Source organism: Cuculus canorus, chromosome Z (genome assembly GCF_017976375.1).
Source record: "Cuculus canorus isolate bCucCan1 chromosome Z, bCucCan1.pri, whole genome shotgun sequence".
In the NCBI taxonomy this organism is placed as follows: Eukaryota; Metazoa; Chordata; class Aves; order Cuculiformes; family Cuculidae; genus Cuculus; species Cuculus canorus.
This window is the reverse complement of record NC_071441.1, coordinates 50,042,485-50,065,707: the sequence shown is the minus strand read 5'-3', so window position 1 is coordinate 50,065,707 and position 23,223 is coordinate 50,042,485. Positions and strand designations below refer to the sequence as shown.

Below are 23,223 nucleotides of genomic sequence, written 5' to 3'. Positions count from 1 at the left end.
GATACTTTCACAAACCAACTAAATATCATGGTTTTGTAGGAAAGTCTTTCATCCCTTATTCAAACTGTACACCTCTTTATCATTAATTAAACAACTCCTAGACAGAAATCTATACAGAACAATTCCCAAAACATACTACTAATTTTTTTCTATATCTGTTGGACATCTTCCCTATTAAATAAGTCCTGTACTTATTAAGAAATACTTTCTTAAAAGTTTTCATTTTAAATTCAAGAATCCCTTCAATTTCTTCTTATTTCAGGATTTCATTTGATTTTGACCAGAAACTGTTGGGTTAAAAAAATATCTGGTCATGTCTATGCAGGGGCATCTCTGCATCCCTGAATTCTCTGTGTTGAGTCCTGATAGATTTATTCTGAAGTCAGGAATCAACTTTGGCAGTAACATTCACTCAGATACATAGCCCTAGAAACATGACGGGTGCATTTAAATTGTAGGTTATAGAGCTAAATACATTTGTTACTGGAACATCTTTACTTTGCCTCGCAGTCACATTAAACTTGCTTTCAGACTCTAGATGATAATAATTTGCTGCTTCCTCGTAGTTTGAGGGGTGGAGGGAGGCATTCATCTCAAAACTTGCAATTTTAGGGAAAATTAAGTTTTACTGGCATTTCCATCAGAATTATGCAGTTTTAGTTACATTTTGCCATCTGTGATTGGATTAATCTTCTCCAAACTAATGAAGTGTAATTTGTAAATGAATTGTTTGCTTCTCTGAAAGGATTGCTCCAGTCATGTAGCTGTCAAATCTCCTTCAAATGGATGCACTGTTAATCAGGGATGTCAAAGTCTAGCCTTTTCAAAATAGATTGGCTTTCCAGGCTTGTCACTTGTCTTGGCTCTTTGACAAAGACTAGGGAAGGCAAGAAGGGTTTCTGTTGCTGTTTTTCCTCAAAGCTATAGCAAAACAGAGGTGTGTGCTATTGTAGATCTTCCATCTATCATTTGGTGATATAAAAGGGACTTAGTGATCAGATCTCCCTGCACAACATTTTCCTGTTACATATTCATCACATTGTGTTATGGCAGTGGTAAAAGCAAAAACCAATTGCTTTATGATTATAAAAAAGCAAAAATTGGACAGCACACTTTGAACAGTAATGTTAACATGATATAGAGCTGAGGGTTAGCCCTGGAGAGGTTTAAATTACCCTTTTCTTTAGCCAGCTCTTTCTGATGTTTCTCCTTTTAGTGGCTTCTGATTCCCAAAATCCGGTTTTAATGCTTCTTTCAGATTTCATATCTTCATTCCTCTTAGAAAATATTCTCCTCATGGGCTCTGATACGCTGTGTGGGTATTTCAGGTTTTGGGTTTGCAGAAGACAGAGGGCTGGCTTTTTTACATAACAGCAGCCACTGATCTTGTTCTGAACACATAAATGCTCCTGATAGTAACACTGAGCAGCTTTATACACTTCTAATACCATTTGTCTAAAGGGTTGAGCTGAGCTAATAGTTGTGCTTTCTGGGACTGCAAATGCATGCAGAATGCATAGTTCAAGGTGGCAAAATTAATATTATGATCACATTAGTTGTACCTCTTCCTTATTTCTTATTTTCCTCATGCTTCTAAACTTTGGCAATAAAATGCTTTACTGCAAGCTCTGTTACTTGTATCTCAGTTTGTGACAATGTGTACAAACTCCAGAGCAGCATTACAGGCTCTTCTGGATCTGAGTTAATAAACAAGTTTGTCAAATGATGTCCAAGATTTGTCGTGTTTTTTAAGGCCGAGAAGAAGTTTGGAATTACATATTCTGTCCAGTTCCGGTAGATTTGGATTGTTTACATTCGGCCATCTTAGTTACAGAGAAGGTTGTCATGGAAGACATGTATATCAGACCAATAAGAAAAAATAATGCAGCAATAGCTAAGATGCCAATATTTGAATTTTTGGCCATGTATATGTTTAAAATCTAAAGGGTGCTGCTAACCAAAAGTCAGAAAAGGGGCAAGAAAGTGATGTTTTAAAAAAAACATTGAATTTACTAGTATATTCTCTCTTTTCTCCTTTATTAAATTGAAATGGCGCTTGTTATATATTATATCCCCTATAATAATTCAAAAGCAGCTAAATAAATACTTTATTTAACAATTTTGTCTTTCTATTAGATTCATAATTTCCCACAATTTAGTTACAGTATTCTCACCTCTACCCTTCAAATTTATATATGTATATTTCCAGTGCATGTTTTTCTTCATGTACATATAGTTTTATTATTATTTTGGGATAGTTAGTTTTTAGCTTCTACAGTCATGTTACTGATTTCCCCCCTCTGATTAGATTTTATCAATAACTAAAAAGAAATTAAGACTAACTCTTAAAATCATTTTTTTTCAAGTATACGAGCAATGAATCTTACAGTGCACTTATGTTTGTTCAAGCTAAAATGTCTTGAGAGCTCAGAAGTCTGCAGAAAGACAACAAGAAGAACTACAAATATGCCACAGTGAAAATTTGGGTTGCATTTGAACAGGCATTAATGAAAAATATTCCACTGCCTTTCACTTTGTTCTGTGTCCTGTGGCAGTTATGCCACATTCCTTTGCCATGCCGACTCTAGAATTCGTGTTCAAGCAGATCCAACCCAAGTCTCGTGACGAGCATCCCACTTCAGTGCATGAAGCTGCCCTGCCAGATGTGAGTCAGGGCTGTACCTGAAGTTCTGCTTGCGCCAAGATATCTTAAGAATCAGCCTTGTACTGATGTGCATAAAATAACATCTTCAACAGCAAATAGTTATTCTTAACCATGGCCAGATAAAGGCATTATGTGAATTGGTGACATTTTTTTTTTTCTTGCCTTTCACCTCCGATTTAGTCTAGTGTCAAAGAAATGGAGTAAGTTACTTCCCTTGTCCTCTTTTAACTCACCATGCCACAGCTTATTTCCTTCTTGTGCACAAAGACAGCTATTGTTAAGAAACAAGTCTCTACCTTTCCCCATTTCCCAGTTTGTGCTGTCTCCAGCCATCTTCAGACTTCAGATAGGTATTCCTCCTGTTCCCTGCCACATCCAAACCTTGAACAGCATTTGTAGCCAAGTTAAATAACATTTGTAAGATGAGGTGGTCAAAAGGTATTTAGCAAGAGCTGTGATGTTAGCCTGAGCAGCTGAGATTCATGAAGACCTCAATTTAACACTGTTTTGCTAGACTGAGATCACACCCAGGGACCAGCTGATGGGTAGACCAATTTTCACAAGGAAGCATTTACTGCAAATGAAGGAATGAGCGTGCTGGCAACTAGAGGCTTTGAGGGAATGTAGAAGCTCAGTCCCTGGAATTGGATTTAGATGTGACTGTTCTATTTTTTATGATTGATTAGTTTTGTGCAATGCTTCAGCTTTTCATTAATGTCACTAGCTAGATTCACAGGCTCTGCCACTTCAGCAGAAGGAAGGCCACTCAAATTCTTCTTCCATTCTCCTTTCCTTATTTCCCTGGAGTTCAAGATTCAGCAATCGAAGTGCACATCAACCAGCTGGAACTGAAACTTTCTCTGTCTCAATAAGCAGACTCTGAAAACACCCTGCTTGTATGGATCATTTGTATTGCTATTTATCTTAGAAAAAGAAGAAAAATACATCACTCATATTAGTCATAGCATTCTGTAGGATACGATTTCTCAGGCTGCTGCAGATAGGTATCCCTGTCGTATAATTATCCTATAACCATTTATTATTTCCTTGGTGCATGTGTCTTTTTCACATACATATAAATGCTATTTAGGTAGACTGAAAGAGCAAGCTTAGGTCAAGGGTGATCTTCAGTTATGGAAGAGACTATGAGTCATTCATTTCCCCATAAGCCAAAGGATTATCATGCTTACTGGACCATTGAAGGCCTTTCAGAATTTATTGCCAGAGCTTCCCTTGGGTCTTGTGAAAACTTTACTCATGACAGTATCTCAAAAGAAAAAAAAAAACAGCCAACCAAGAAAAACATCAGTAAGAAAAACAGCAATGGAAAAGCAGCAGTTGACTTATTTTTTTCATAAAGTTTCAGGGAATCAGCTGGCTAATGTAGAACTCTGGCTATTTTTTAATCTAATCCATGCTTTTTTGGCTTACTGTTAGTATATGTCTGTATAGACAAATATTTTTATCATCTATGGCATGTGAAGTGTAAATAATACATAGTTATTATCTGTCTTTTCTGACACAACATGAAATCATCTTCTAAGGAATTTTTTTCTTACAGTATTGCTGTTAAGAAAGATACAGATTATTTAAGCACCACATAATGCTTGGTTGAGTGAAACTGAACAAAAGGAAGTGGCATGTTACAAGCACCAGGAAGGGCAGGTAAAATAGTCATACACCCACTTGTTCTTTCTCCTGGTTTTCTTTAGACCAGCAGCTGCACTGGTTTTGTGATATTTCTCTGGCTGCTAATGAAAGCTGGCAGCTGTCTTACGAGGCACCTTATTCTTTGTTTAGTCAGTTGGACACTGTCGAAGGAAGCAGCATTTTTGAACACAGAGGCATAAATCCTCATCTTTCTGGTGTGCTTGGTCTCTGGCTGCCAACAATCTGAAAAAAAAAAAAAAAGGTCCAATTCAAATTACCAGCTGAATATTTTATTTTATTTATAAGTATGCCCACACAGGCACACAAGCTTAACAGACCTTCTTTTTCACTACTTAGTATAACAATCAAGCAGATGATTCCATATGCACTTGTACAAACATTGTAATTTGTATAAGGATAGGTTAAAGATGTATTAAAGAGAGCAGACCAGAAATGTCTGTCATGAAGTGGTTTCTTTTTGCTCTTGCTTCTGTGACTGACATTTTATTTAGATGATTTCTGAAGAATTTTAGTGAGTTATCTCAAGGAAACGACACAAAACTTTAACTTACATCAAGTAATGAGGTCTGCAGTGGCAATTGGCTTCCTGGGTGATTTAGCATAGCAACATTATGTTTTCTCTTGGCCTTGGTAATCCTCAGGCTTAATTCACAAACTTCCACTTGAGCACTCATAATATCTGCTATTTAACTGATAAATTAAAAATGACAGAAGATGAGAAATGGAGAATGAGATGCCTGTGCTGAGTTTAGGACTGAAGGACAGTAGCTCGGATGGTTCACTTTCAAGGACCAAAAGCAGAAACAGTATTCCTTTAGATGATGAAAGCTGAGTGCCTTCCCTAAAGGGATCTACAAACCAGTATGAATTTAAGGGATATGGCATCCAAGGCTTGACATGCACTGAACCATGAGGGTCAATGTTGAGCATCTGAGGAAGAGTCTTCAGCCAGCAGGATTCTGGCAGGCAGCCAGCAGAGGTGGAGGAGTGCAGGTGAAAGCACTCCTTGGGTCCTAATGATGCCCAGTGCATGTATGCACACTATGCTGCCAGTTACAACAAGAACTGATGTTACATTGTGCCAAAACAGAAATTAACTATATTCAGCAGTAAAGTAACAAAGAGTGTCTTTACTTCTTTTTTGGCAGTGCATGTTTTCTACAAAAATACAAATAGAGGAAATATGATCAGCTGTTGTTAATTCCATTAGCCCAATTTTTTACAGTGTTTTAAATCTCTAAGGCTTGTTCTTTCCTTATGTTGAATCTAACATTCTATCTAGAGTAGAATCTATTATACCTACTACTGATGCAGTTTCTTCTACTGCTTTTTCATTTCTGTTTTTTGGCCTTTGGAGTGTGCCTCTTTTATCAGATATGGAAAATGACTTAACTCCATTTGAATATGATGTAATCTACCTTCTTCCTAGTAAGTGAAGAGGCAAAAATACTGAAACAAAGCAGTATCATCATCAATTTCTTGGGAAAATGCAGAATAAAATAATGTATCTTTCCTGTGAGAATGCATTAAGAAAGGATTATAACCAAATAAATAAATATTCAGAAACAGAATATACTTTGCAGACAGACACTTTCATGTTGTTCTGGAGTCAGGATTTTCTTTATTTATTTAGTCATATGAAATTTGTCCCAGAAAAAAAAATTAAATTGAAAATTGAATTTCCCAAACTACACTCTATATCATTATACTAACTCACATTAATTTCACAGTGGTCATTCCAATTTCTCTTTCTCAGTGAAAGAGAAGAGAAATGTATTCTCTCTGTAAGGATGTGCCATTGCTGCCTATCAGTGCAATATCAAAAGTTATAAATACTCTAAAGAGTGCCAGGCTGCTGAGTTCGCTGGAAAACCATGTTGATCAGGGGCTAGATGCAGTCTAGGAATAGAGTAATGACACTTACAACAGATTCAGTCATCCCCAGCTAGATGTATTTACAGTGCAGAGCTCTGCTCTGCTATTCAACACCATTTCCAATGTGTCAGGTATTTTAGTTAGGCTAGATACCTCTGTGCAACATAAGGAAGGTGCTACTTCAGATCTCTGCTGGGTTTATTATAATCATCATCTCTCTGGCCTTTCCCAGTCCAGAGGAAATGTACTGTCAGCGTATGTGTGTATGAAAAGTCATAGGCAGGGGCGAGATTGATAAATGATTATTTGAGGTTTGTCTCTCCTTCATTTTAAAAAGATATATTATTACCTATGGGCATGAATGTATGTGTCTATGTATACATAAGTATGTTTAGGGTGTGAATATTCAGGTATCTAAGGTGAGAGACAAAAAAACCCCAAGACTAACCCTATAGCTTGGGAACGAAGAGTGGAAGGGAAGAGATAAAGAGATGGTTATAGAACACGTTCTAACCTGTCACAGTGAGATGAAGCTCAACTCAACTCATTTCACTCACTACTAGTGGATGTGTGTTCAAATACAGATGTTTTCTTACCCTTTATTGGAAAATGTCAAGTGTTCAAGAGTGAACAGCAAATTAACATTGATGCAAAACAACAGCCCTTTGTCTGTGAAATGGTTTTCAGCTAGTAACAACACCAGAGTGCTTGAGCTCCCACCCTGTTCACCAGATATGGCTCCCTTTTCCCACAGATCAAGTCAGTGCTCAAAGGAACCCATTTTTTGTCAGTAGAAGATATAAGAGCAAAAAAGACAGAGGTCCTCAACAGCCTTTCAAAAAATGAACTATGGAATTGCTTTGAACATCGGCAGCACTCTATGCAGCAGTGGGTAAACTCAGAAGACAACTATTTTGAAGGTGATTGTAGTTGATTTTCTTAATTTGTTAAACAGTGTTACAGGCACAGTCTCATTTCTCTTGGGTCAGACCTCATAAATGCATGTCTATCAATATTGCGTTGGCAAAAAACATTCTCCTGCTATCTATTATCCAAGGTTTTGTATAGAAAAACCTTATTGAGGTCATCAGGAGGTGGAAGGAGAGAAGTGGCTTTGTGTTCAATTCTGCCCCAGATGATTGTCTAAATATTAGTTGCAATCTAGCACAAGTTGCATTCCATCAAATCTCGTTCATAACCACAATATTACAGGGTATTCTATTTGAATAATAAGTATTGAGGAAGAAAACTGTTTCAGAACATGTATTTAGTCTGACATCCTTGTGATTAAAAAAAAAAACCACAAATGACAAGGAAATTATTCAATGATATGTGGATTCAGTCTTTTATAAATAAATCATGATGCTGTCAATATTTCAGGGTGACAAGCACTGTCTAAGATAAAATTGCCATTAAGTTGTGGGTACTGTGTATATTTATGCCCTTACATAGGTATCATTTCAGCTGTTGTAAATGCTAAGAAATTTAGGACAGAGGAATTACTGTGTAACAGCACCCAGAGCAAGTGAAAGTACTTAAGTGTACACAAAATCTTCTGTGAAATACTCCAGAGTATTGCCATTTGTGATTATAGGAACAGTATGGAATATGTCACATCAGAGATGTGTCTCAGTATTTTCACTACCTATTATCAACTTTGAGAATGGATCAGATGAAGTCTATTGAAAAAGTCTATTCTGAAAAATAAAGTGTTGGCCCAGTTTCTCCAAAGTAGTTTTTTTTTTTATCTCAACAGAACAGTGACAATTATTCTAAGAAGTGGTTTATAATTCTTTCAGAGATAATTAACACATTCTGCATTTGTAAATACACTGCTCAGATATAAAACAGAAGCAGTTTCCTCAAGGTGTGCTGAGCTGTTTTCATTAAACAGCAAAACTGGGGATCCATTAGCACTTATTATCCAGAATATAGAGGAAAATAAATGCCAGAAACATCAGAGTGGCTACTGTTCCAGCCAAGGCACTCCTGTCTCAAAGCATGGGCTTGTTTGACTTGGACAGGTCTGTTCCGTTATAACCTATGCTTCTACCCTTGCTGTTCAAAAGGCAAACAACAATAACAGTGTTGCTTTTTACCATAGAGCTAAAATTGTTTCATAAGAGTGTTCAGTATCATTATTTTTGTCATTCAGAGTGGTCAGAGTCCCAAATCAGTAACAAACTCTTGGGCATGATTAATGAGCATATTTGACATAGAAAGGCAGTGGGAATGATCTGTAGACCTGGACTTCACTACATTGCCTTTCAGCATATCAACTAAACCTCTCCAATAACGTTGATTAAAGGTCCAAAATCTTAAGTGTACATTTGCTTCCCATTTGAGCCTTCCTTCTACCCGTACACCAGTGGATGTGCAAAATGAGAGACAAGGCAGTTGTTTACTCTTCAGAGTGTAAACCTCCTACTTTTTTGTGTTCTTTCAGAGAAGACATTTGTGCTGCTGGTTGAAAAGGATGGATATGTAGCTGTAATAATTAAGAATACGTAATAAATATTTATAACTATAATTAATCAAATTATGCATAATTAATTGTGTACTGTAGAATTACATAATACAAATGTATTAGGTATTGTAGCTATCTAGTATATATAATATTTATCATACAATTATAATTATACTTAATTATAGTAGTTCTGGTAATAAGTCCCCCCTCAGTCTATGTACTTTGGTACTCCAGTTTATAATTCAGGAGTTTTATCATCGCTGTGTACTCAATAGCATTTTAATGCATTTTAATGCATTTTAAAGATAATCAAAAGCTGTAATTTTTGCATTCAGTAGTTAGTTCTAAAGGACCAAATATTGCACCTCTCTTATATTCCATGGAAATTTTCTGAAGGAAAGGGCTGTCCGAAAACTTTAAGGATCCTTGACAGTCAATGCTTCAGCTCTCTTTGCTACCACTGTAATGTCTGCTATTCCCTCCTAATACAAATGGCTTAGCAAGTTTACAATATAGCTGTTTGAGAGGAAAGTCCAAGGACCTTTACAGCCTTTCCAAATTCAGGAAATTCTCAAGAGATAAAAGGTAGAAGGTAAGTTTTCAAATGTAAATATTTGTGAACCAATTTAACAAATTGTATCTGAGATTAAAATGAGCACTGTCCAAAAAGCTATAACATATTCAGCTGTATATAGGTTTTCTTGGTTTTATGTAAATGTCCTCAGTATCTTATACTGTCTTCTTTCAAATCTGTAAAGATTTTTTTTTTTAAAAAAAAAAAAAGGTAGGAGGACATGTCTGCCTTTAAATAATTGCCAGAAAATCTTATTTGTCTACAAAAAGCATGTCTGGATTTGTCACTCTCTTGTACTTAGTATGGATGGGACAAAATATTGAGGTAAAACTAACAAGGTCAGGAAAGAAGTCATGCTAGTATAAGCACTGATACTTGAAGGGTCTCCTGGCACCAAGAGTAAACATCATCAATCCTGAGTTCAAATACTGCTTTTTCAAGTAGAATTTCAACTTCCTCAGATCAAGACCAGTGGAAGTGTTCTCCAATTTTGGCTAATAAGAGCATTTCTGACTGGCAGGACTTCCTTGACTGGAGGGGTTATGGGCTGCTGCTAGGCTAGTGATAAGTGAAGTGGCTATTGATAAGTGTATTTGTGTCTTGTCTTATAGAGTAAAGAAGGAAATCCCATATACAGAGACTAGTTACCCTTTCTTATCAATTATATTGCTTTACCTCTGACACTCTTTTGAAATATTCTTCTCTCTTATAAACCCACTCTGTTTCTGCCTAAAGATGGAAATATAAAAACAAGAAGGGATCAACTGTAAACTCCAAGGTTCCTCCCTGCAGCGTTTGGAGAACGGGCATTCCTTATTCATACAAGGGCCTATTGTTTTATACCAGAATTTATTTTTTCATTGTCCATTTAATCCTGACAAGTACTGAACTCCCTTCAAGTATTACTCTTTTTCAAACTTCTTTTTTTCACGCTCATATCAATGGGCATTATGGATGTTCAGTGCATTTTAGAATCAAGTCATTCTCCCCTGTGATGAAGGGATGCTCTGCTTATCTCCATATTTCATGCTGCATACTGTTTCTGTTGCAAAGTGTTTGTTGCAAATGAATTTGTTGTGGGTTTTCCTCATTGCAGTCTGGGTCTAGAATGTACTGCTTGCTTTCTGGTTTTCTGTTCCCTGATTTCTATGGTACTGAGCTCTGATAGGACACAAAGTATCAGTTTCCCTCCAACAATAACCACTTGAATCTAATGATTTCAGGAGGTGGGAGTTGTAGAAAAAATGTCACCTATCCTTTTTAAAATGGTAAATGAAAGTTTCCATAGCAGGTGCCATAGCAGGTGCCAGTGCAGCTGGAGGACGTGCATGGTGACTTGGTAGTAAGAACCACTTCCAGCTAGCCAGATTTCTGGTCCTTTCATCATCCTGTCATTGCTTTGGTTTATCATACTGTCATTGCTTTGGTTTCAGTTAACAGAGCAGCAACTACCACTCCCCTTCTTTTTCCAAGGAAGTATGGAAATGGGAGGATATTCTGGTTGTTTTCTATAGGCATTAGAACTGTTTGTTCTGACACCCTATTAAGAGTGGAACTTCAGATTTTATTAGTGGTTGTTTGTCCCTGCTTCTCTTCATACCTCTTAAAGGTAAAATGTTTCTGCCCTTTCACTATAAGGAAGCTCCTAAGAAAATAAAAGAATTCCATATTGTCCTGAATGTTGTATTAAAAGAATCTATTTTATGCAGTTGAATAGCACCTGTCATATCTAAACTAAATGAAGAGGAGGACTTGATTCCTTTGGTAATCAAACATTCAGAGACTTTGTGGGGGATTTGGCAAGCAATTCACGGCCAAGGAATTGCATTATATTTCATTAACCCAAGGACAATGAAGAGGGTCCATAACACTTTGAGGATCATTCTGGTATTGCACGCACTAAAGTAAAGCTTTGAGAAGACTGAATCAGGGGGACAGAAACCTCTTTACATTTTTCACAGCATGGAGAAGTTCAAGTTATCAGAAGTCAGTATTGAAAATGATGCTGAAGGAGGCTGAATGCCAACAGGGCTGGAGATGCTCTGTTTGCACCCCCAACCCCACACTGGGTGTACTCCTCTCATCTAGAGATGGGGAAGTGTTGGAACCAAGTCATATTCCACTTTGAAGACAAACTTTTTTCCCCTGTGCTCTCTTAAAGGGAAATAGTATACTAGCTTGTCTTGCTCCATTGAATGAACTACACACTGCTACAACAAATGTATATTGCATGCTTTCCTACTCTTTCTGGGTTATTAGATGTCCTTAACTAACCTAAGAGTAATTTTCACTACCGTACATTTTCTGCCTCTGAAATTATCAGATAATTACCTAACCATTGGTTTTGTAACATTGCTGAAGCCAGTTTTGCCCTATTGGACAGCTTCATGTTTCTTTGTGTTATGTAAGTAGGCACTTCATGATTCAGTGCATATAGAACAAATTACAGTAATACTCAGATATGAATTATCTAAGTCCATCTCAAGTAAACTCTGAATGTGCCCCTGGCTCTTCAATTGTCTCTCTGCTACCAATGACAGAGAAATCTTGTCTCCACTAATCTCATATCAGCATGCCCTTCAGCAAGACTGAAGGGAGAGTTCATCAGAACAAGATTCCTAGTTAAGACTTTGGTGCCTGAAATTGTGATTGGATATCTGCAATTGTTTGTTTCCTCTTAGGTAGGAAGAATGCAAAATAAATGTTACTTTTTGACAAAACATGTAAAGATGGGGGGACTAGGAAAAAGTAAGTGTTCCTATAAAATAAGCTACACTTTTATTCTGAAGGTATGACAGGGATGTGTGCTGCATGTGTATTTACAAGTATATGTATCCCATATGTGTTTACCATAGAAATATGTGCTCAGATTACTTTGACCTTTCGTCACTATGATTCTTTAGTAAAGGAATGGGTTATGAAAACTGACTAAAGCTATTCCAGAATTGCAACATTCCTCTGAGTTGCTGAGTTTGATTTGTATATCATGCTCAATTTCTGTGATGGCAAACATTTTAATTCTGGCACCCTTCTCCTCAAATGTATTGTCTGGAGTATCTCTGGCTTGATTTTTTGTAAAGGAGTCAATAAGAGACTGTGTTTCAAAATGAAACACATGAACAAAGGGGAAAGCCAGAGGAACAGAAGGCTAAAATGTCGTGAAGGAAATTGAAGCTGGGAGATGAGATGAGGTAAAAAATTTAACAAGACAGAAGAGTGGTGAGTTGATTTATTCTGTTAGAAAGTAATCATGTTGCACTCTTGTTTTGGAAGGATTATGCTGCTTTTTCAGTACTTGATGCCCAGCCTGAGTAGGCAGTTTAGACAACTTCTCACACACTGCTCTACTCCGCAAGTGCAGAAAGTCTTCTGCAGTATATTGAATACTTTCATCTCTGTTTAGGCCAGAGGATTTGCAGGCTGGCCGTAACACACTTTAGCAACTCGTGAAGCTCTTCCAGAAATAAGAATGCCAAAGCAGAGACTGCTGTTGTTTATGGACTTTCTATTAGAAAAGTATAATGTAAAAACTTTGGACCTTACTTAGACAAAGATACTCTTAATACCTAGTGTGGATTGTAAATGTGTTATATGGTTATGCCAAGCTTTTTCAAGTATGTGTTTCAAGTGAACATAAAATGTATCATTTTATTCATTTAAAAGTTTAATTTTTGCTAATTGTACTGGAGAGTAGGCAATTTCAGTACAATTCTCTGATGTATTTTTGCCGTTATCTCAATAAACTCTTTTTTAGGCATTTTTAACTGTTTGGGTTTTTTGGTTAAGATTGTTTCCTCTTTCTTTAACGATAATAGCTGAAGTGGAAGGGCAATTGATAACAATCACTTTGGGTCTATAAGCATCATTTAGAACAGTGGGGTCTATGTGGGAATTATAAGACATTTGCATAAAAGTTACAACTTATCTCTACAAAACCACTGTTGTATTTTCACAGGTGAATTTAAATGAGATACAGAATGCATATATGGTTATGTGCTCTCTTGTTTTCGTACCCACTTTACTGTAATGGAAGTAATAAAAGAAAGAAATGTAAAAAATATAACAAATTCTACTTTATCTCTATTAGAAGTGAAGGAAATCAATTAGTGCCTTTTTGCTCACTACTTCATCATTTTATTTGTCTCAAGCCAATCTAATAATTGAAGTGCTGTGCAAATAGGTTTTAATTCATGGCAAAATGGTACATTCCTTATTCTTTCTGGTTTGAGTTATGAGCTTGGAGGTTCACATACAAAAAATTAAAATTATGAGTAAAGAAATTAACATCAAGCTCACACTCACATATTCCTTGTGCCACTGCTTTCTTATAGTATCTAGTTAGTTACTGAGTTAGCCATGATTGATCAAATGCATATCTACTGTTCTGATTTCTCTAAGTCACCAATTACATCTGCCTCAAAAGCAGATTAATTGAAGGAAATGGATTAATTTTTGGAGCTGAGTTAAAGCTAATTAGTGTGATTTTTTTTTTCCTAACTGCTTTTTGAAGTGCAAGAGCAACAGCAAGAAGAGGTTTTTTTCCTATCCATAAAAAGTAACAAAAGAAATGCATATATCAGCAGTTCCATTGATGCAGGTTTCCACCTGTGATGGAAGCAGGTACATTTTATATTTCAGCTTCCTTTTTGATTGTCACAGGCCGATTCAGGAAGGTCATTACATGAAGAAAAAACACATTATCTGTTTTCTAAGTCCATGAACAGTTCAAGTCTGAAACATAATTTTGAAACTTTATCTAGCTGGTCTCTGTAAGTCATGAGAGATGTGTATTTTCTCTGGGAAAAATCACTTAAGCACAGTCAGGTCTTCCCTAAAAATACCTTAGTCTCATTTCTGGTCTTATCTCAAATGTTCTTTTCTAAATCCTCCAGATGCCCTATCTGAACAGACAGGAAACCTCATCTATAGAGTAGTTGCTTTCTGAGGGTAGGAGGTCATCATCTCTGTTTCTTTCCATTTTTCTTCGGCATCTAGTGAACAGCCAAAGCAAGACTAGACATTCCCACAATACTTGGTCTTCTTTAAATGCAGCTTGTGGCACAAAAATAAGACCCTAGTCGATTGATTCAGCGCAAACGCAAGGAAGAAGCATTGTCAGTATTATATCCATCACATCAGCAGAAAGATGTCTTGAAAGACCACTGGGAGAACAGAACCAAAACACCTTCATGATTAAGCTCAGCAAATTAGACCGAGAAATATATGAGTACCTTCCTCTTTTGCTCATGTCAGTTTGTACAAAAACTCCTGAAATGTATAAATGTAAGTAAGTTCATGGGGGCTGAGTACACAGAATTACATGAAGACTTAAGTATTTTTCTGAATCTGAGGTATATGTCTTTCTCTCTCCCACTGTAGGCATACGGTTTTGTAATAAAGCTATTTTTAAAACTGAGAGGAAGATATCTTGCCTTCTACTTTTTAATCTATTTTCTTTTTCCTTTTGACTATTTTTGACCATGGGACAAACTGCTGTGCCTGTCCCAAAGAGGAGTTACTGTCTCTGGACGGCAGAGTAAGGAGTGACTACTTTCTTTCTGCCTAAAGATTATCTTCACAGTTCATACAGCATGTCATTCTCTCCAAGCAAGAAAAGAAATCATTTATATTTTTAACTAAACCCCCCAGGAGCTTTAACTATGGAATTATCATAGTAATACCCTGGGCAGTATGTCAATAATGAGTCTGGCTTCTCTTAAATAATGTAACTGTGTCTGTCTCTAGCTCTGACCTTCACTTCACACATAAAAGGCACACTTTTGAAGCATCAATTATATCTATCTGTCTATCTATGTATATATATGCAAACTTGATTCTAATGACTCAGACTTCATTAAATAAGGACTAATTTGTATTAAATACATAATTAATTGGTAGAGTTAAGGACTGTTTCACCTTTAATCATGACCAATCCATCTTCAGCATGTATCAACATGGTGGCAAAAGAGTTTTAACCCGAGTCCTGAACTTTTATTCTTTCTTTCTCTTCTGTGACTTTTTAAATGTACGTCACTGGCTATAGAGAACAGACTTTTATCAAAAGAATTGAAATGACCTTTCAAGAATTTCATTTGCCTACATGGCAGACTAATGTAGCTACAATAGGGATGTCTGAAAAAGTGAAAATCTTACTGTCTTTAATGATTTACCTAACTTCTTACACAGGGCTAGTTCCAATGTTTCTTTTCTGCATTTCAGTGTGCAACTTAGACTTCCCAACAAACTTCTAAGAATTCAACTAGAAAATCTGGTAGTCTGAGGTAGGTACGTATTTATCATGCTGGACATTGAGATTTCTGTTTGTAATTGAGGTTAGCCTTGGGGGACATTTACGTTTACTTCTGCAACACCTGTGAAGGTTTAAGAAGGTACCTGTCTTGAAACTGTTTTGCTGTCCATTCGGTTTTGAAACAGCACCAGGTCAGTCAGCAACAGAGATTTTTTTTCCTTTCTTCTTTAATGTCAGTAAAAATCCTTAATAAGCTATATCCTGGGAAACAGCAGAAGCACTAAAAATGCTTCCTTTTGTCTCTTAAGCACACCATCATTATTAAGAAGTCACAATTGTGTTTTAACATTTTATGTGATAGACCTTACTGGATATTTTAGGCTTAAGTGTCTAGTTACTTTAACAAGTGTTTGTACCTGCCTTGATGTTCTTTGGGGACACTTCTACTCCAACACTGGATTGAATACAGATTGTCTTGGAAAAGCACAGTCAAAATAAATACTTCTTGACACTTGACTTTTAAGCTGCAGGATTTGATTTATGATTTCTATTTGTACTCAAATATGTGCACATATTTTAATTAAAATAGTAGAGCTTTTTCTTTTATTTTACCTATCATTCTCTGTTTTAAAGCAAGATAAATACTGCTGTCTTAATATGGCCTATTTTTTTCTTCTTCCTAGCTAGCAATTATTTTATTGTCTCTGATCCTGATGTGATAACAGAACATATATATATCATAGTTTTTTGCTTCTTTCTGGCTGTAGTATCTTAATTAACACTTTTTCCAGAAATAATTGCAGCAATACTTAGGAACTCAAATTTTTGCTATAATTTGAATACTGTTTAATGCAGAGTCCTGCTATGGACGCGTTTTGCCCAGGGTGCTTAAACAATTTTTTTCCAATTTCAGATGAAATTTCAGGCAGTTTAAATGGAATGAGTGAGATTGAGTTCATTTTAAGGATAAGGTACTTGTTAACAAACAAGGTAAATGTGTGGAAGGAAAGAAGAGGTTCCAAATAACCCCCTCTTCTGGTTGGAGCTGAAGCAGAATTGGTTTTCTAACTTTTCAGCTAAACCTCATCTAAGTAACTTAATTTTCTGAAACATAACTGCATGGTTTACAGTGTTTTTCTGTTGAAGTGATAACACAGGGCATTTGCATGCGGAATGATCATTGCTTATATTTATTCATATGGAAACCAAGGCTGTCCTTGAGCTGATGGTATGCCATAAGTGAAAGGGGCAAAAAATAGTTGCACCTACGGGGAGGAGCAGACAGGATGGGTAACCACAAACAGACCAACAGGGTATTCCATCCCATATACATTATACTCAGTATAAAGCTGAAGGCTGACAAGCATAAAGCTCTCCTTTCTGGTGGCCAGAACTCAGTGAGGACCTAGTTCTTCTTTTTACCCTTATCCCAAATCCGTGGGTTCCTGAATTGATTTCTTGAGTGCAGCTCCCTCCTGTTGCTAAGTCCAGCCCAGAACCTTTTTCTCATACCTGTTTTGCAGCATCTGTTGTGACATAGTCATCAAGGGGTGGAGGGGATAACTTTATATATTTGTACATATTTTATTATTTTCTTATTAATAATATTTTATTTATTGTTGTTGTTGTTGCTGTCATTTCATTAAAGCTGTTTGAGTTTTGTTTTCCAAACCAGAGATCTCTTTCTCTCATTTAATTTTCCCCTTTTGGAAAGAGGAGATAAATGTGGGAGGCTGTGATCACAACTGCTCGAGGAGAGGAGAGGAGAGGAGAGGAGAGGAGAGGAGAGGAGAGGAGAGGAGAGGAGAGGGCATTGACCACCTCTCTAGGAAGCCTGTTCCAGTGTTTGACCACCCTCTGGTAAAAAAATACTTTCTAGTGTCAAGTCTGAACCTCTCTTTACACAGCTTTGAGCCATTCCTATGCATTCTGTCACAGGATCCTAGGGAGAATATCTCAGCACCTCCCTCTCCACTTCCCCTCCTCAGAAAGCCACAGGAAGCAATGAGGTTGCCCCTCAGCCTCCTTTTCTCCTATCTAGACAAAACTAGAGTCCTCAGTCTCTCCACAAAGGACATGCCTCCCAGCTCTTCCTCCAGTTTTGTTGCCCTCCTCTGGATCCCTTCAGGGACTGTAACATTCTTCTTAAATTGTGGGTCCCAGAACTGCACAGAGTACTCAAAGTGAGGCTGCACTAATGCTGAAGATAGTGGGATAACCTGTTGGCTATCTGTTTATGCTGTGTGTGATACCCACCACAGGATGCCGTTTGCCCTCTGGGCTGCCAGAGCACACTGCTTACTTATGTTGAGCCTTCTGTCAACCATCACCCCCCGACCCCTTTCTACAGAGCTGCTCTCCAGCTACTCTTCTTCCAATTTATACCTGTGTCCAGAAGCATCGGGCATTAGCCATTCCACCTCCCTTCATTCCAATCTCCTCAGCAAATTACTCTTTCCACCATTTCGTTCAGTTGCCTCACCTTTCTACACTCTGCACACATTCTCTTTTCTTAATTTTTACTTCACTGCAAGGTATAAATTCACAGCTGTTATGTACTGTTCTCCTCCATCTTAATGTGAAGTTCTACCCTCATAATTTTCTTCCTTCAGCTACCACAGTCTCCTTAGGCATTCTGTCAAAAAGCTATTCTTCTACTCTCTAAAATCCTTCTTAAAAATCTCTGGGTTTTAGCAGCAATAACCTACTGTAGCTGTTCATTTACACTGCAATCCTTTAATCTACTTCCCACTAGGTAATAATAATATTTTACCATCTTGGAAAAATCTCTGACCTCTCAAAACTGATTTTATTTGCTTCAACAACCTTGTTCCTTTGCTGTGTATCTTCTACCCTTTAATAAGACAAATGTGATCTGTAAGGTGGTACTTACCCAGTGAATATTTAGGAACACTACCAAAGAATAATTAAAATCTGGAATCCAACTAAATGCATTAAATTTAGTCCATGCCAAGTTTATTTGCTTTAGCTGCCCCCTTTGCTTTCACCCTCTGACTATTCTCTTCTTTTCATCCTGAAATTTTTGCCCCATTCTGCTTTGTTCTCGTCTTTTCTCATTTTCTGTTTCTGCAGCATTTTCCTTCATTTTGATTTCTTAATTTCTTATTCTGCTACGTCTACCTGCCCCATTTTTTCATTTGCCTATTTATCTTCCCTCCTACGTATTCTTTGCTATATACATCCCTTTTCTTTCCAATGTATCATATATCACCATCAGCCAAGTTTACTTTTGTTCTCTTAGAATTTCTCTTCCACCCCACACAGTTTTCAAACCTAAGTGTTTCCCTTTTCCTTTCTCTTTCTCTGGTTGCAGTCTTCCTTCTCAATATTTTTACCTTTATTTCTGATTCCTTGGAAGCTACCCCATTTATCTTCGTTACTGATTTTTTTTTTTTTTTAAATAAAACCATCCGCTAGATCTTTCTTATTTATACATTATCTCTGTGCTTTGTCCTACCTCTTTTCCCCACCTCTGCTATTCCTGCTTAACATAAAGGTGGGAGCAGTGGAAAAGGTTGGTGCTGCTGTTCCTAGGACAAGAGGAGCCATGTGGGCGCCTTGGCTGATGTCAGTAGGAGATGGCATATGGATTGAAGGTGTCTTGCACCAATCCACGTTGCAGTTTTCCTTTACACCTTTGTACATAACCCTCTCCAAGAGAAAGTGTTGACCAGATAATAATAATTCAGCACCGGAAGGTGCTGTGTCCTCATTCAGGGCTCAAGCATTATTTACTGACTGTGAGGAGCGGGAGGGAAAGAAAGCAGTATGATTGACTGTAGGCACTGTTTGCTGGCACCAGAACCTTCTGGAGAGCCCTGCAGGGGTGGGAAGACCCACATGCTTTCTGTGATGCTCTTTCCATCTCTACATCCACAGACTGAACTGGACGATGGCCTAACAGGGTACACGACAGGGGAAGATGCTGGTATGAATTCATGCCAGCCTACAGTGACTTGCTCACTAGAGTTTGCATTGCCTGCAAACTGCTCTCGGCAGCTCTCATTTAAACCACAGAAATGTCAAAATATTTTATTCAGTGGAAAACATAATTGAGTTATCAGGGCTGACTGTTTCTGAGTTCATGCCTTTTAGCAAACAACTGTGAAATGAGTTCTCCCTCCTCCCCCCATCTAGCAGTAAGCAATTCACGTATTTTGAGATTGTGAAGGGGTTTTAATTTATTTTTTAAAGCTCTATTTTAAAATAAAGTGATTCTCACATAGAGGGAGTGATCCTTTTCCTAGTACAGTGAATGATAAAACTGCTGCAGACTATGAAAGGGCAGCATAGCAGTCTTTATCTTCAGCTGTGTGACATAGCTGGAATCCATCCATTTCTGCTGCTGGGAACAGGAAAAATTGAAAACTTTATAGTAGTAAGGCAAATTACAAGCAAGAATGAAGAGAAAGTATTGTGATTAGAACAAAATTACCTATTGCCTTACACCTTCCATACAGAGAAAAATATTTAGACACCTGTTACATAAAAAAGTCAGTTTAGCCTTTTCCTGGAAATAGTCTTCTATTGCTTACACAGTAGCTAGATAAAATAGTTATTATAATTTTTTGGTAGTCCTTCAGTCTCTTAGCTTTATTGCCCTGATCAGAGACTTTCCAATAACTTAAGCAGAAATACTGACTTTGACTAATTTTGAGCTACAAAAGGTGGAAAACAGTGAAAATAATGTTGCCTCCTTCCTCATTCATATTCTTATTCTTACTGTTAGTTTTTTTCTTATGGTTATTCTTAACTTTTTTCTCTCAGTCTTTCTCTTACTGAATTCTGTTTCTACCTGTCTCTGAGACTTTGAACATCCACTACAGGATGCTGGGAGCTATAAATGCTGAAGGTTTTTTCAGATCATGTCATTGAGGCATCTTGTACATTAAGGTTAGAGGTAGAACAGTACAGAAAATGCTATCGTGCATTGAGCAGTGCAGAAGGGGCTTTAAGTCACTCGTGTGTGTTTTGCATAATAGAATGTAGAAGGAGCTTTAGTATCTGCTGCAGGTATGTGATGACTGAAAGCAAAGGATTTGTTCACAAAAGCCTGTGTATTTTTACATTTCACATTGGAATCATCCAAATGTTTCCTTTTGAATAGATTTTCTGAAAGATTGTTTGTTTCACCTAGGAGCAGCAGCCATCATTAATTTAAAGGCAGCAGCAAATAAACTTTTAGCAGCAGTACTTTTTTTCTCTACTTTCTCTTTATATGCAATGTGAATTGAAAATCTAATGAAAAATAGCCCAAAGTCAGGGTCTACCTGCTGAAACATAAAGCTGGTTTGTTTATCATCACCATTATCTGCTTGATTTTGTTCACATCTCTGTAAGAACTAGAAGCATTCTAAGAACACCTGCAGAAGGTACAGACTCCTCCATAGTTCTCATGATAGCTTTCTACAGGAGGTGATGCTCATCTGCTTGTAGTGTATTTTTATTTTTTGATCAGTATTTCAGAATCTTTTTGAATACTTTCACGTGCCAAAGACATTTGCAGACTTCCGTCATTTTTTTCAAGTTATAAGTTCCTTGGAACAGGCAGCTGTGATAGCCACATTTCCTAGATCAAGGAGGCTGTAGTGGTCGTGCTGTCTGATTATGGATTGATCTCCTACCAAGAATGTCTTAACAAGCTCCTCAGTGTCAGACAAGTTTGAGGAAGGGTTGTATCTCAAAAAATAGTAATTTCCTATTAATTTTGTAAATAGGCCTAAAAGAAGAGAGTGATTCTCATAAAGCCTTCAGTAAAAAGGAGCCCACAGACTAAGTACACTTTTTTCTAGTCATTGAAGAATGCACATGGAAACTTAAACATGAGAGAAAACACTGTTAGACAAGATTTCATTAATTGTGCTTGTTCTGTTTTTCAGGAGTTCATAACACAGTACAATCCTGGCTTATCTCTGTAATAGTAACATGCAGGAGAACACTTCAGTATCTGCTGCAAGACATTTAAGAAAAGTATAATTCACTGAAGATGAAGACAGCATGAAGTAAAAAAGGAAAAAAAAAACAAAAACAACTTTGATTTTATGGGCAATTCCCCAATCACAATAACATGCTAAAGTGTAGAAAAGTATATTGATCCAATCTAACACTTTGTGGTAGACAAATTTGAATCAGATAATAGAATCAGATAATAGAAGGTCTTTTATTTATACTTTTGGATGGAAACTTCTAAGACATTGTGGAACAGCTGTGCCTGTTCATGGCCCTATTTTATTCACTTCTTCACAAGATATCTTCACTTTCACATCTTTAACATCCCAGTCCCTCAGACACAGAAATCCATCTCTTTGAAAGACCTTGTGAAGTATCCCCACCAAGTCTGTACCCCATCAAAATTTCATCGTACTTTTGTACAACTCAGATTTTGCCAAAATGAAAATTCTAATGTTTCATCATACTTCAGTCAAAATAAAATTCTGTACTTTACCAAAGCAGAACTAAGCTATACGTTAAGGAAGCTCTGCCAGAAGGAACTCACAGCATAAAATGAGAGCATAGTTCACAATTCCATTAAACTGTGCTATTCAGGACAACCAAGAACAAATCTCATTTCTCTTCTTTCTTTCCTTAGGATGCCTGTCAATCATGTTAAACTGAATTCGTTCTCATCCTGTGACTTGAATAAAGATAGATAGTACAACATTTCCAAATCATATTACTCATCTCAAAGGGAGAAAAGACGCCCTTATTTTTCCAGAAACAATGATTACCCTACTGGCTGCAACTCATTGAATCTTAAAGAGCTTTTATTATTATAATAATCTTCTGATTGAATTTGTTAGACATCTAGAATTATAGCAATGCAGCTTTTATTTTCTTTTAAATCATAAATTCATAAAGACAAACACAATGTCTGGAATAAAACAATAACCAGAAAAAAAAAACAGTGGAGTTTTTGCCAGTGTAAAAACAAAGAGAAAACATTTTTGTTAGTCATGAAACAGCAAAACATAGAACATAATATTTAAATCTTGCATTGTGCTTCGAAAACCACAGCACACTAAGGAAAATTGATTTCATAACGGAAATATCACTGTGTGTTGGATTTGTTGGGGCTTTCTTTTCCTTCTCTTCCAAGCCAATGTCAAAAGTCTTATAGTTTCTGTTTCATGTTTTGGAGTACAATTAGTTAATCATATCCCTTTCCATATAATGAATCACTGCTGTCTTGTTTGGTTAATTATGCATCCCAGTGTGGCAAGTTACTTACTTGTGGGACACAAGTAGCAGAGGTGCCTCTTGGCAGTAGCTGTGAGGGAAGAAGGAAAAGTGATCTGGTCTTAAGTCTTGTATACAGAGGTTCAGAGTGGAATCACACATGGAGCTAAGCTGTCAGCCCCTGAAATGGTGGGAACAGAGAAGCAGCTATAAATCTAACAGATCTTAGCTGCATATTGCTCTTTTTCTGTAGGATTTAATCCTGAAATTAGATGTCAGAGAGAGCTCATGCAGTTTTTACTCTGAGCATAGTCTTTCTGCCACACTAGTAAGAAACTAGCCATCAGGGCAAGGATTATCATGCCTTCAAAAATCCCAAGGTGATCATATCTGGTGACTAAACTGCAAGAACTCAAACTTGAGTTTACTCTTCTGGGTTACTTTCAACACTAACACTTCACCTCTGTATCATTAAATCCATTTCTCATGTACATATTTTAAATATAGGTTCAGGTTAGTGCGTA

The 23,223-nt window shown here is 37.0% G+C and overlaps 1 protein-coding gene across 4 annotated transcripts in view; it reads left to right on the top strand.

Annotated features, from left to right (window-relative positions):
• Nucleotides 1-23,223, top strand: part of LINGO2 (leucine rich repeat and Ig domain containing 2) — a 512,589-nt gene that overhangs the window by 413,935 nt on the left and 75,431 nt on the right. The window contains exon 1 of one of the 4 annotated variants that reach the window (XM_054054398.1): nucleotides 15,469-15,533. The exons of the other annotated variants lie outside the window; for them this stretch is intronic. The gene's annotated coding sequence lies outside the window, so the exon portion shown is untranslated. Of the gene's footprint in view, nucleotides 1-15,468; nucleotides 15,534-23,223 lie in introns of those variants that run through there. 4 annotated transcript variants of the gene reach the window in all.